Source organism: Eleutherodactylus coqui, chromosome 6 (genome assembly GCF_035609145.1).
Source record: "Eleutherodactylus coqui strain aEleCoq1 chromosome 6, aEleCoq1.hap1, whole genome shotgun sequence".
Lineage (NCBI taxonomy): Eukaryota > Metazoa > Chordata > Amphibia > Anura > Eleutherodactylidae > Eleutherodactylus > Eleutherodactylus coqui.
In genome coordinates, this window is record NC_089842.1 from 103,371,729 (window position 1) to 103,383,694 (window position 11,966).

Sequence of the window (11,966 nt, forward strand, 5' to 3'; positions counted from 1 at the left end):
TTTTTCTGTATTTGGGATAGGCCACACAGCTCGCCGTTGCACATGCGCAGTACAAATTTTGTTTACACTCCTGCTTTTCTCGCAGAATATCATTTGCGGACAGGCCGTGGGTTGGATGGCTTTCATTGACTTCAGTGAAAGCCATCTGTGCAGAATCTGCAGCAAAATGGAGCATGCTGCGATTTTTCATCCGCAGGCGGAAACCGCAATTGTTTTCCGCTCGTGTGCATGAAGAATCTTTTATACATCGCATGCTATGGGCAATATTTGCTGCAGAATCCGGAGGTAGCCGCCCAATTCCGCAATTCAAATCCGCCCGTGTGCATTCGCACTAAATGCTGTGGAATTTCCGCAGCGATTCCACCAACAGAAATTCCTCATCATTTACTACTCATTTAAAGCCTAATAGTTGAGTGTAACCTTAGACAAGACAGTTTATAAGTATGGCAAACTTATCACAGTCTCTCATGCTGGATGATGAATTTGCCACATCTTTAGACATTTCTGTCTAACCTTATACCACCTATTGGTTGGCTTACTTTCTGACCTTAAACCATGCCTCTTTCTGCAGAGCCATGCCCCTTTCACACTAATATACACCCCTTGTCAAACGAGGCCTATAAAGTGTCTAAAACAATAAATGCAGTGAAATCTTTCCCAGAGCGCTGGAAATTTTGCACTCGGTGCTTTCCAGTGCAAATGTTGCAATCACAGACCATGAAAGAAGACATAATTTTGCAATATAGAAGCCCAATCAATTCTTTCTTTTGTCAAAATACAATGGAAGTGGACAAAACGTGAAAAATTGTAAACAAGCCTCAGAGGAGAAGCAAAAAAATGATCAATTCAGTGTTGCTACACCTGTATACAGATATAAGAAACATGTAATCTTAGAGGACTCATGAGTTGCATCAAAAGAGGAAATATTGTATTTCCCGTTTTTGAATTTATTTGGTATATTTCCCTGCTTGGTGTTGAAGGTTTTACATTGTGGAGCCTGAAGACAAACTGCTTCAAAGAGCAATTTTAATTGAAATGATAATGATGAAAGTTCTCCTAGTCAAAGTTTAAATATGTATTACAAATGTTCACTTTTGTTAGGAGCTGCAGATCAGGATTCCCATGCATATGGATGTAAAATTACACTTGAGATGAAGAGTCTCTTCTTAATGCCTTGTGGACCAGTAACCCATGCAATCGTCTTGTTATGCAACACATTAGGCATTCCTGCATTAAGCCAGGCACAATATTTTGCGTTCTTCTCCGTCATTTTTCGGTAGTTCGTTTCTGTCATCTCCTCCACTGGAATAGAAACATTATTTCATCATTATTGTTGCAAGACACTTGCTTAGGGCACATTTATTTTAGAAAAGAACTTGATCTCTATGGCAACATGAGCCGAGTTTGTCGCTAATGCTAACTTAGAGGTACAGTTTTATTTGACAGAAAAGGGAGGAAAAGCAATGTTTATTATTGAAACAGTTAATGCATCTGATCCATGGGGATAATGTATATTCAAGAACAGCACCATAAATATAGCGGGTGCAGACGGAATGGTCACACTCATGGCCCGAGTGCCTAAGGGTAGCTCAAAGGCCCCTCTGCCACACAAATATATACTAATATTAATATTACAATAGCCACATTTTAATAATTAGTAATATGCGAAATAAATTAAATAGGGAAAACACATATTGGCAGTTTCAGACCAGGATTGGGGTTGCTTGTCATAATGGTCCAGCTTGTAAAATCAGATTGAATTTTGGTGAAAATTGTGTGCTTTTTCAATGAATGTGGGGGTTAGCATTATTGCCTTACAGTGCAGGGGTGCTAGATTCAAATCTCATCGAGGACAACATCTGCATGGACTTTGAAAAACTCCATACAGACGTTGCCCTTCATCAGATGTGAACCATGTGAATTCCAGCACTGTAAGGCAGCTGTGCTAATAACTGAGCCCCCACAGCTGTTCGTTCTTCTCTTGTGGAGGAGAAGAATGAGAAGAATAGACACTAAGAGAACATAAAACTAAATACAGAAATTGCCTTTGGACAAATTTGAACCTAGAATTCCAGCACTGAAAGACAGCAATACTAACAATGAAGTAACCACATCTGTCATTTCTGATCCAAAGCAGGAGAACAATAAGAATAAACACAAAGAGAACATAAAAGCACCATACAAATATTGCCCTTGGTCAGATTTGAACCAAGAACTCCAGCACTGCAAGGCAGCAGTACTAACAACTGAGCAACCATTCTTCATACAGATGTTGACCCAGGTTTGAAGTATGAACAGATGTTGTCCTTGATGAGAATTCAACCTAGGACCCCATCAATACAAGGCAACAGCACTAAACACTGAGCCACATTAATTGAAAAGGCATCATCACCACTATTCCCAGGCACCTTCTGGAGGCCAAATTAGTGAGCCCAATTTCTACTCCCATCGATTTTAATGGGAATTGAGATCTGGTCATCATAAATTTTGATGATTTTTGAAAAATCAGGCCAATCACTGCCGATTGGATTTTATTTACTGGATGCCATGGCCAGTACTGTGACTTTTCCCCTTATGAGGTCTATATCTTGGCCCTCTAGAGGATCCTCTGGCCCAGGGGTGCACAATCTTTTCTGGATCGAGGGCCATATTAGCAAATTGAATCAATCCCAAGGGCCACACTAAAACTTAAATGGGTATTACCATCTGAGAAGTTTATGGCATATCAAAAATACATGCAATAAATTGCACTTCCGGGACTCCAAGACTCCCACCTATAAGGAGAATAGAGGTTCCTTTTTCGTCATTAACACTCCAGAAAGGAAGAGGCTGTGAATGCAGATGGATCTCTCCATTGTAGTTGATGTGAGTTGATAAAACGGCCAAATGTTTCACTACTCCAATAAACTGCAATGAAGCTGCATATATACATAGTCATCTTTCTAGGCACACAGGGTAGCTCAGTAATCAGTATTTTGGATTGGACTGCAGGTCACCTCTCTAACTCATCTACTCCTTTCTGTAGTGCTACACAGTTGTCAGAAGACCTCCACTGTGCCATTATACGAGAATAACAGAGATGAATACACACAATGCATCATTAGTACTTACTAGAGATGAGCGAGCGTACTCGCTAAGGGCAAATACTCGAGTGAGTATTGCCTTTTGCAAGTACCTACCCGCTCGTCTTAAAAGATTGGGGTGCCGGCGGGGAGCGGCGGGGGAGAGCAGGGAGGAACGGGGGGAAATATCTCTCTCTCCCCCCCGCACCCCCCTGCTCACTCCCGCAACTCACCGCTCACCTCCGCCGGCACCCGAATCTTTTGAGACAAGCAGGCAGGTACTCGCAAAAGGCAATACTCGCTCGAGTATTTGCCCTTAGCGAGTACGCTCGCTCATCTCTAGTACTTACCCATCCCTGCTCTTGAGATATGCTCCACTCCTCTTATCTCTGACATGGAACATATACAGTACATTTCTGCAGCAGCTAGACACAGGCAAGCATATTTGTGACTAGATAGTCGGGGTCAGCACTGCAGACCGCATGTTGTGCACACCTGCTTGGGTCCAACTCTCAACATTTCTGTAGTTAATATGAAAGTTAATTGTTAAATTGTTAATTCTCATCTGATAAATTTAAGGCAAATCATTAGGATATGCCATCGTTTTGAGATCAGTGAGGGTCTTGAGCCAGAGCTATGGCCCCTTCACTGGAGATGAATTGCAGCACAGCCCCATTCAAGTGGCTGTGAGTTTTCATGCAGCGGGCAAGGAGAGGCTGGCATGGCATACCTCCTATGTATCAGTTCCGAGTCAATATTCTAAGTGTATTTATTCTGAAATGCCACAGCAGTTCAGAATTAAACACTCACAGGGGCATCTTTGTCCCAGTTTCATGAGCCTAATGGCAGAATCCCTTCAAAAGGGCATTTCAAAGAGACAAAAGTCCTCAAGAGAGAGGGTCTGTGAGCTAGGACCCCAGAGATCTCTACAATGAAGGGCTATGTGCAACATTTGACTTTTACTGTAGCTCTGCATCACAGATGATTTCTGAAGTAAATGTAACAGCATTTCCATAGATTTGCATGCAGCTTTACTAATTATGCATATTTTGGCCCCATTTAGTCTGTAGGAGCACTGTCAATATTTAATTCAGGAATCTTCACATATCTCCAACTTAAAGCTAAAGGGGCACAGTGGTCACTTAAGAGTGAATAACAAGTCCACTGTACTACTGGAAAATAGATAGGAAAGTGTACTTTATATACACAGATAAGCCTTGTGATGGAGGAGATGTATACCATCAGTTCATAAAGACTGTATTCGTCTACTGAAATACAGGAAGGATGTGTGCGCCTCCAATATGGCCGCTCCCAAGAAAGTTTTTAGAAAGTTTTTTGTTTTTTTTTAATAGTATGCTCCATATTGGATATATACTAAATGTACCATATCCAGCTCTTGTTATTTAGTGACCATGGAACTAGATGATTGTCCATTATGATGTACTGCAGTCCATGACAGTTGTCTAGGGAGCAAGTTTCCTTCAGGAATATCTGTTTTATAGCGCACGTGCGATATAAAAGATAATGTAGTATGCACCCAGGAAATCATCTGCAGTCATTATACAGAGCAAAGTTCTAAATCTCTTAGTGTTCAGATTAAAATGACAGATCTGTCAGAACCTATAAAAGCATGAAAAAGGGAGGTGAGAGAATCACACATAAACCGTCCTTACTCAGTAGGAGACTATGACATTCGCGAGATGATCCTGCTGGGAGATGATTGTGGAGGAACATCACTTGTAATAAGATTTTATACATTATAAGGACTAAATTTGCTTGGAATATTCAGTATACAGTCTGTATTATAGAGCTATACAAAGTCACAACATAAAGCGCAGCGTCCCATGCAGCATCATTCAAAATCATAGGTATGACTTAAAATCGATTTGCCGTATCATTTATTTTTTTTCTGGCTTATCCAACAATTTTTGGTGCCTCCTGATTCATGAATAGAATTCTAGAACTAATAAAACAACAACAGGGAGATAAAAACTGTATCGAAAAAGCAAGGGGATAGAGCAAACAAGTAGGTGTTAATAATCTACAGATGGTATGTGAAAAGCTAGGTGACAGCGCCTATGGGCAGTGTCATGGCTGCCATTATTGATTGTCCCCTTTTGAAATCTGGCATCTGTCATATTGAGATAATTCAGCAAATTCACATATGTCCCTAGAGCGGACAAGTCCTGCTTTAAGAGTTCTGATGAGATTATAGATATGCACGTATTGAAGGTGATGTCTTTGATGTTGTTTGCTCAGTACATATGCAAATCACAAAACCCCTAAATTATAAAGCAATAATACACTTTGCGTTCTGGTTTGAAGAAGTAGCAGCATACAGCGCGAGGAATAAATGAGGTCATTTAGAAAATACAATTTAAGCAAAAATGCAAATTGCTGTTTTACTAATTTATTCCAACATGCATGTCTGCAATTACAAGGTGCCACACTGGGATGATATTGCATCTACTTCTGTGCTTTGAGAGCATTCCATGAATTCCATGCGTTTTATACCGATGTGCATTAGCATAGTCAAATTACTCATTTTACACTCATTTGTTAATTGTGAGGTACAAATATGCAATATATTTCTCTGCAGTCTTACGGGAAAGTGCAGGTAATATAACAAACTCAGCTTCAGTACATGCAGATGTATAGGTGATATATACAGGGTACCCCAGTTAAGGTTGTGGCAGGGCAAATAGGGAGGTAGCTTCACCCCATTGCTGATGAGGAATGCTAGGAAACTATATGTATGGAAAATAAGTGTCAAATATGTTTTTTTTAGTAATTGCATGATTTAAGTGCAGGAAGAACAAATAATTTAATCAATAGGTTCTCGATGGGCTGTCTTTCTGCACTGCAAAGCTCTACACGAAGGATACTTTAGCAGGAATTAAGTCAACCGGCGTCAATTGCCCATTACTCTTTGACCACAGGGTGATGATGTTGTTCACAGGTGTAGCATTACCTAACTCCTTCAACTCCCCAGAATGTAAAAATCAAATGACAGCTGAAGGAGATAGTAACATATTTTGTTAGGCCGAATGAAAACAATGTCCAACTAGTTCAGCCTGTTTCAACCTTCTTGTTGATCCAGAGGAAGGCAAAAAACCTCAAGAGGCAGAAGCCAATTAGCCCTTTTGGGGGAAAAATTTCTTCCCGACTCCCTAATGGCAGTCAGACTAATCCCTTGATCAACCCCTAATAGTTCCTATCTGTCTGTATACCCGGATCAACAACTCACTGGTCACCTAAAATTTACATCCTGTAATATCCTTCCGCTCTAGAAAGACATCTAGTCCCCTCTTAAACTCCTCTATGGATTTTGCCATCACCACGTCCACAGGCAGGGAGTTCCACAGTCTCACTGCTCTTACAGTAAAGAACTCTTTTCTGTGTTGGTGATGAAACCTGCTTTCTTCTAGACATAGCTGAGGCCCTACACTTAGGCCGCCTGCACACGGGCGGAAATCCTGCGGCGCGATTTCCCGCGGGATTTCCGCCACTGAAAGCCTGCATAGGAGTGCATTACAATACGCACTCCTATGCAGACGGCTGCGGCTTGGCCGCGTGAAATGTCGCGCGGCAAACAAACCGCGGCATGTCCTATTTCTGTGCGGGGCTCGCCGGGCGCGGGTGAGTACTCGCTGCTCCCTGCAGGCGCTGGAGTTGGGTCCCGTGGCGAGAATTCTCGCCGCCGGATCCAACCCGCCCGTCTGCAGGCGGCCTTAATTTCCCCTCTGGTGGCACCATGGAAAAATTGAACACCTGCTACCTGGTTCCCCCTGAGATTACAGATAATCATTGGGGTTGCAGCAGTGGAACATCCTGTAATCGGCTCATAGTCGGTGTATCCATCTAACAAAAAGAGAGAGTTCAAAATGGAAAATCCCTTTAATGTTGAAATGCTACTGTTTTAATTGAGTAAGAGACTTCTAAGCAAAATAAATGGGAATTTTGAACAATCTTCCTCTGCTAACAGTTTTACATTCCACATGGGTTTGTGCTTCAGAGAATAGAGGTAGAGTGGGCTTGAGATCTCTTCCGCCGCCTGCCTGAATTCACTGCAAATACGCATTGATGGATAACTGGCTGTTTACAGGAGTCAATAGTCGCTTGGTTTCCAGTGTTTCCAGTCGCCCTGTGTAAAGTTATGTTTAGATTTATAGGTCACTCCAGGGTACTATTGCCATACAGTGCCTACTAAGGGAGTTAACAGAATAATTTGTATTTAGCTTGACTCTTAATGCAATGTGATATCACAATGTGCCGCATTATCAGGGTGCTTTATTTACACTTTAAATAGCTTTGCAATGGGTTTAGTTGTGTTAAGATAAGAGAACAACAGCTTTTTAATGGGTTACAATAACTTTCTGCTACATGCCAAGCTAAAATTTGCTGCTTTTGTACTTACTGCTTCGGTTCTTGTCATCCCATGTGATCTGCACTATGTCTACCCAGTCACAGTGGAGGTCACACGGGCTGACAAGGAACAAGAGCAGAGCCACAAAAGCACCCCGGGGAAAATGACTAAAAATTTGCCCAGGAATCACTGTTTAAACTACAAAATTCTGTATGCCTGGTGTCACCACAAGGGGGAGCTTAGTAGCTTACTGCATACTGTCTAAAGCATTTGAAACCATGCCGCATAACAGACTGATATATAAAATTAGACAGCTCAGATTGGGTTAAAACGTGTGTATCTGGGTAAAGAATTGGTTCAGAGATAGAAAGCAGAGGGTCATAATAAATGGTTCATACTCTGATTGGGCCACTGTCACTAGTGGGGTGCCACAGGGTTCAGTATTGGGCCCCATTCTGTTCAATATATTTATCAACAACCTGATAGAGGGTCTGAACAGTAAAATACCAATATTTGCAGATGACACAATTATACAGTATAATCAATGCAACGGAGGACAAGGTACGGCTACAAATGGACCTTGATAAGCCTGGGGGCTTGGGCAGAAAAATGGCAAATGAAGTTCAATGTTAAAAAATGTAAGGTTATGCACATCGGCAGGAGAAATGAATCTCACCAATATACACTAAATGGGGTACTGCTAGGGAAAAGTGAGATGGAAAAATACCTGGGGGTACTAGTGGATTGTAGACTAAACTGGAGTAACCAATGCCAGTCAGCTGCTGCAAAAGCTAATAAAGTCTTGGGGTGCAATAAAAGAGGTTTAGGGGTGAGGGACAAGAACATTATATAAGGCAGTTGTGAGGCCTCATATGGAATACTGCGCACAGTTCTGGTCACCGGTGCTCAGGAAAGATGTTACAGTGCTGGAGGGGGTTCAAAGAAGGGCAACTAAACTAATACATGGAATGATGGGACTGAAATACCCAGAGAGGTTATCAAAATTGGGATTATTTACTCTTGAAAAAAGACGGCTACGGGGTGATCAAATAACTATGTATAAATACATGAGAGGACAATACAAGGATCTCTCCCATGATCTGTTTATTCCCAGGACTGCAACGGTAACGAGAGGGCATCCGCTACGTCTAGAGGAAAGCAGGTTTCATCACCAACACAGACAAGGGTTCTTTACTGTAAGAGCAGTTAGACTGTGGAACTATCTGCCTGAGGATGTGGTGATGGCAAAATCCATAGAAGAGTTTAAAAGGGGACTTGATGTCTTTCTAGAGCGGAAGGATATTACAGGATATAAATCTTAGGTTAATTGTTAATCCGGGTATACAGGCCGGTAGGATCTATTAGGGATTGATCCAGGGATTAGTCTGATTGCCATTTGGGAGTCGGGAAGGAATTTTTCCCCCAAAAGGGCTAATTGGCTCCTGCCTCTTGGTTTTTTTTTTGCCTTCCTCTGGATCAACAACACAGGAGGATAACAGGCTGGACTAGATGGACATTGTCTTCATTCGGCCTAACATAATATGTTACTATGTTACTATCTATCTAAGCATCTAAAGAGTATGCGGAAAACTAATACGCTCCCTATACTGGTGCATGAAGGCAGCCAGAATTTTATCAAACAACTTTTTGTCTTTACAAGGGATTTGCAGCTATGTATCAGAAAAAACAAACCTCTGACCATTTTATTAAAATAAAGGATAATAGAAAGTTGGGTACAGCAAACCCAAGGTAGTGTGATATTGCTCTTAACACGTCTCAGTTTTTTCTAGCAATTGCTAACAGGAGACAGGCTTGTAGACTTGTGAAGAAAAGATAACTAAAATACTGACTTGATACTAAGTATACGGGAAGGCAATCAATTGAGGGGTTGTATGAATAAACCACATAAAATGGACATACTGGTAAAATAAATACATCAGTGAATATGTTAATAGGTTACATTAGTAGTGGTTAAAAAGTGATTTCATTGAATTATAGATAAGTAAAAGGATCCTGATTTAGAATATAACGCACATCATTAACAGGTTGTAAGAAAAAAGTGCGTAGTCTTCAGGAGAGAATAGCTATAGTAAAACATATTAAGGAAGATAAGGATTTGCTGGACAGAGTAGAAGAAAGTCTTCAAAATGTTGAAGAAAAAAAATATCTAGTGTACCTGCAGAAGCCAAGGAATGGAAGCATGTGACCCAAAGAAGCAGGAAGAACATGAGTCAGCCAGCACCCATACTGCTGGGGAACTGGTACAAGGCTCTCATGCAAGCGGAGCTGGTACTGGTTCCTGAGCAGAAGGACAAAGAGGTACAACAAGAAATGACTCCACCCACAAAGAGCAAAGCAGAGGAGAAAAAGGTACAGCAAGAAATGGCTTTATCCACAGAAAACAAAGCAGAGGATAAAGATGTACAGCAAGAAATGACTCTACCCACAAAGAACTGTTTAGGAAGTGCACAGAGTGCTCTTGAATAGAGAAAATAAGTGCTGTTGTGAAGAAGAGGAGAGGGGTGGGGGGGGGGGAATTCTCTATTGAGAGGAACAGAGGCTGCTGTCTGTAGACCTGACATAACCTCACGAGAGGTGTGCTGTCTTCCAGGTGCACAAATCAAAGATGTGTCTGATAGGCTGTCAAGACTCTTCAGTCCTACAGAACATCACCCATTCCCACTAATACATGTAGGGACAAATAACACTGCAAAAAAAGGACCTTGTAACTATCTGCAGAGACTTTGAAGACCTCGGAAAGAAGGTGAAGGAACTAGAAGCACAGGTGGACTTCTCATCCATCCTCCCAGTGGATGGCCATGGAATAAGAAGATGGAACAAGATTCTAGAGGTGAACAACTGGCTATGTTGATGGTGCCATCAGCAAAGATTTGGATTCCTAGACCATGGAGTGAATTACCTATATGATTGACTGCTTGCTAGAGACGGGTTGCACCTTACAGGTAAGCACATTTTTGGTGGGCGCCTTGCTTCACTCATTAGAAGAGCTTTAAACTAGAACAATATGGAAAGGGAAGTGAAAAGCCAGGTAAAAATATACAGCTAATTAATACATTTGAGACCCTTGCTATTAGAAATGAAAAGAAAGAACAAAGACAAAAAATTCAGACGGCAAGTAGAGGAGCAAGAGACATCAATCGCAAACAAGAATGTTTTTATACAAATGCACAGCGCATGGGAAACAAGCAAGGAGAATTGGAGCTCCTAACACAGGAAGAGAAATATGATGGCATAGACATCACAGAAACTTGGTGGAATGATACACATGACTGGAATACAAGGCTTAAAGGATACAACTTATTTATAAGAAACAGACCTAAAAAAAGGGGAGGAGGTATTGTGTTGTATGTTAGGAAAGCATTCATCTCCACAGAGATTCAAGCTTCAGAGCATGGGAGTTCTGTAGAAACTGTTTAAGTAGGATACAAGGAGAAAACAACAAAAAGGACACACCATTGTAGGCATTTACTATAGGCCACCTGGTCAAGCAGAAGATATTGATGAACTCTTTCTACATCAGATGGCCACGCTCTCAAAAAAGCATGACATAGTGATTATGGGAGATTTTAACTATCCAGACATTTGTTGGGAATCTCTCTCAGGTAAAAGTAATGGATCCAACAAATTCTTATCTGCTCTTGCTGACAACTTTATCTTCCAAAAGGTCAAAGAGAAAACAAGGGGATCTGCTATCTTGGACCTAATTCTTACTAACAGGGAGGAAATGTTTAAGGAAGTAAGGGTGGCTGGGTCCTTAGGAGGCAGGGATCATGCTATTCTTGAATTTTGGATAAAAAGGGGAGAAAACTCAGACCTCAAGAGTGGATTTCAGATAGGCAGATTGCAATTAACTCAGAAAGAGGGTAGGAAGAATCCAATGGCTGGATGTTCTTAAGGACAGAAATGCCCAAGAAGGTTCGGAAATATTGTGAAATGAGATTCTCAAAGCACAATCATTAACAATCCCTAAAAGAACGAAGAATGGGAAACATTTAAAGAAACCAGGATGGATGAACAGTAGAGATGAGCGAGCATACTCGGAAAAGCACTACTCGCTCGAGTAATTTGCTTTATCCGAGTATCGCTGTGCTCGGGTCTGAAGATTCGGGTGCCGGCACGGAGCGGGGAGCTGCAGGGGAGAGCGGGGAGGAACGGAGGTAAGATCTTTCTCTCCCTCTCTCCCGCCCGCTCTCCCCTGCTCCCCGCTGCGACTCACCTGTCAGCCGCAGCGGCACCCGAATCTTCAGACCCGAGCACAGCGATACTCGGATAAAGCACATTACTCGAGCGAGTAGTGCTTTTCCGAGTACGCTCGCTCATCTCTAATGAACAGTGAACTTGCACACATGTTAAAAACAAAGAAAAATATGTTTAGCAAATGGAAAGGGGGGAAAGTGCTACATCTGGGCAAGAAAAATGATAAAAGCACATACAGAATGGGAGGAATTGAGCTAAGCAGCAGCACATGTGAAAAAGACTTGGATATACTAATAGATCATAGACTGAACATGAGTCAA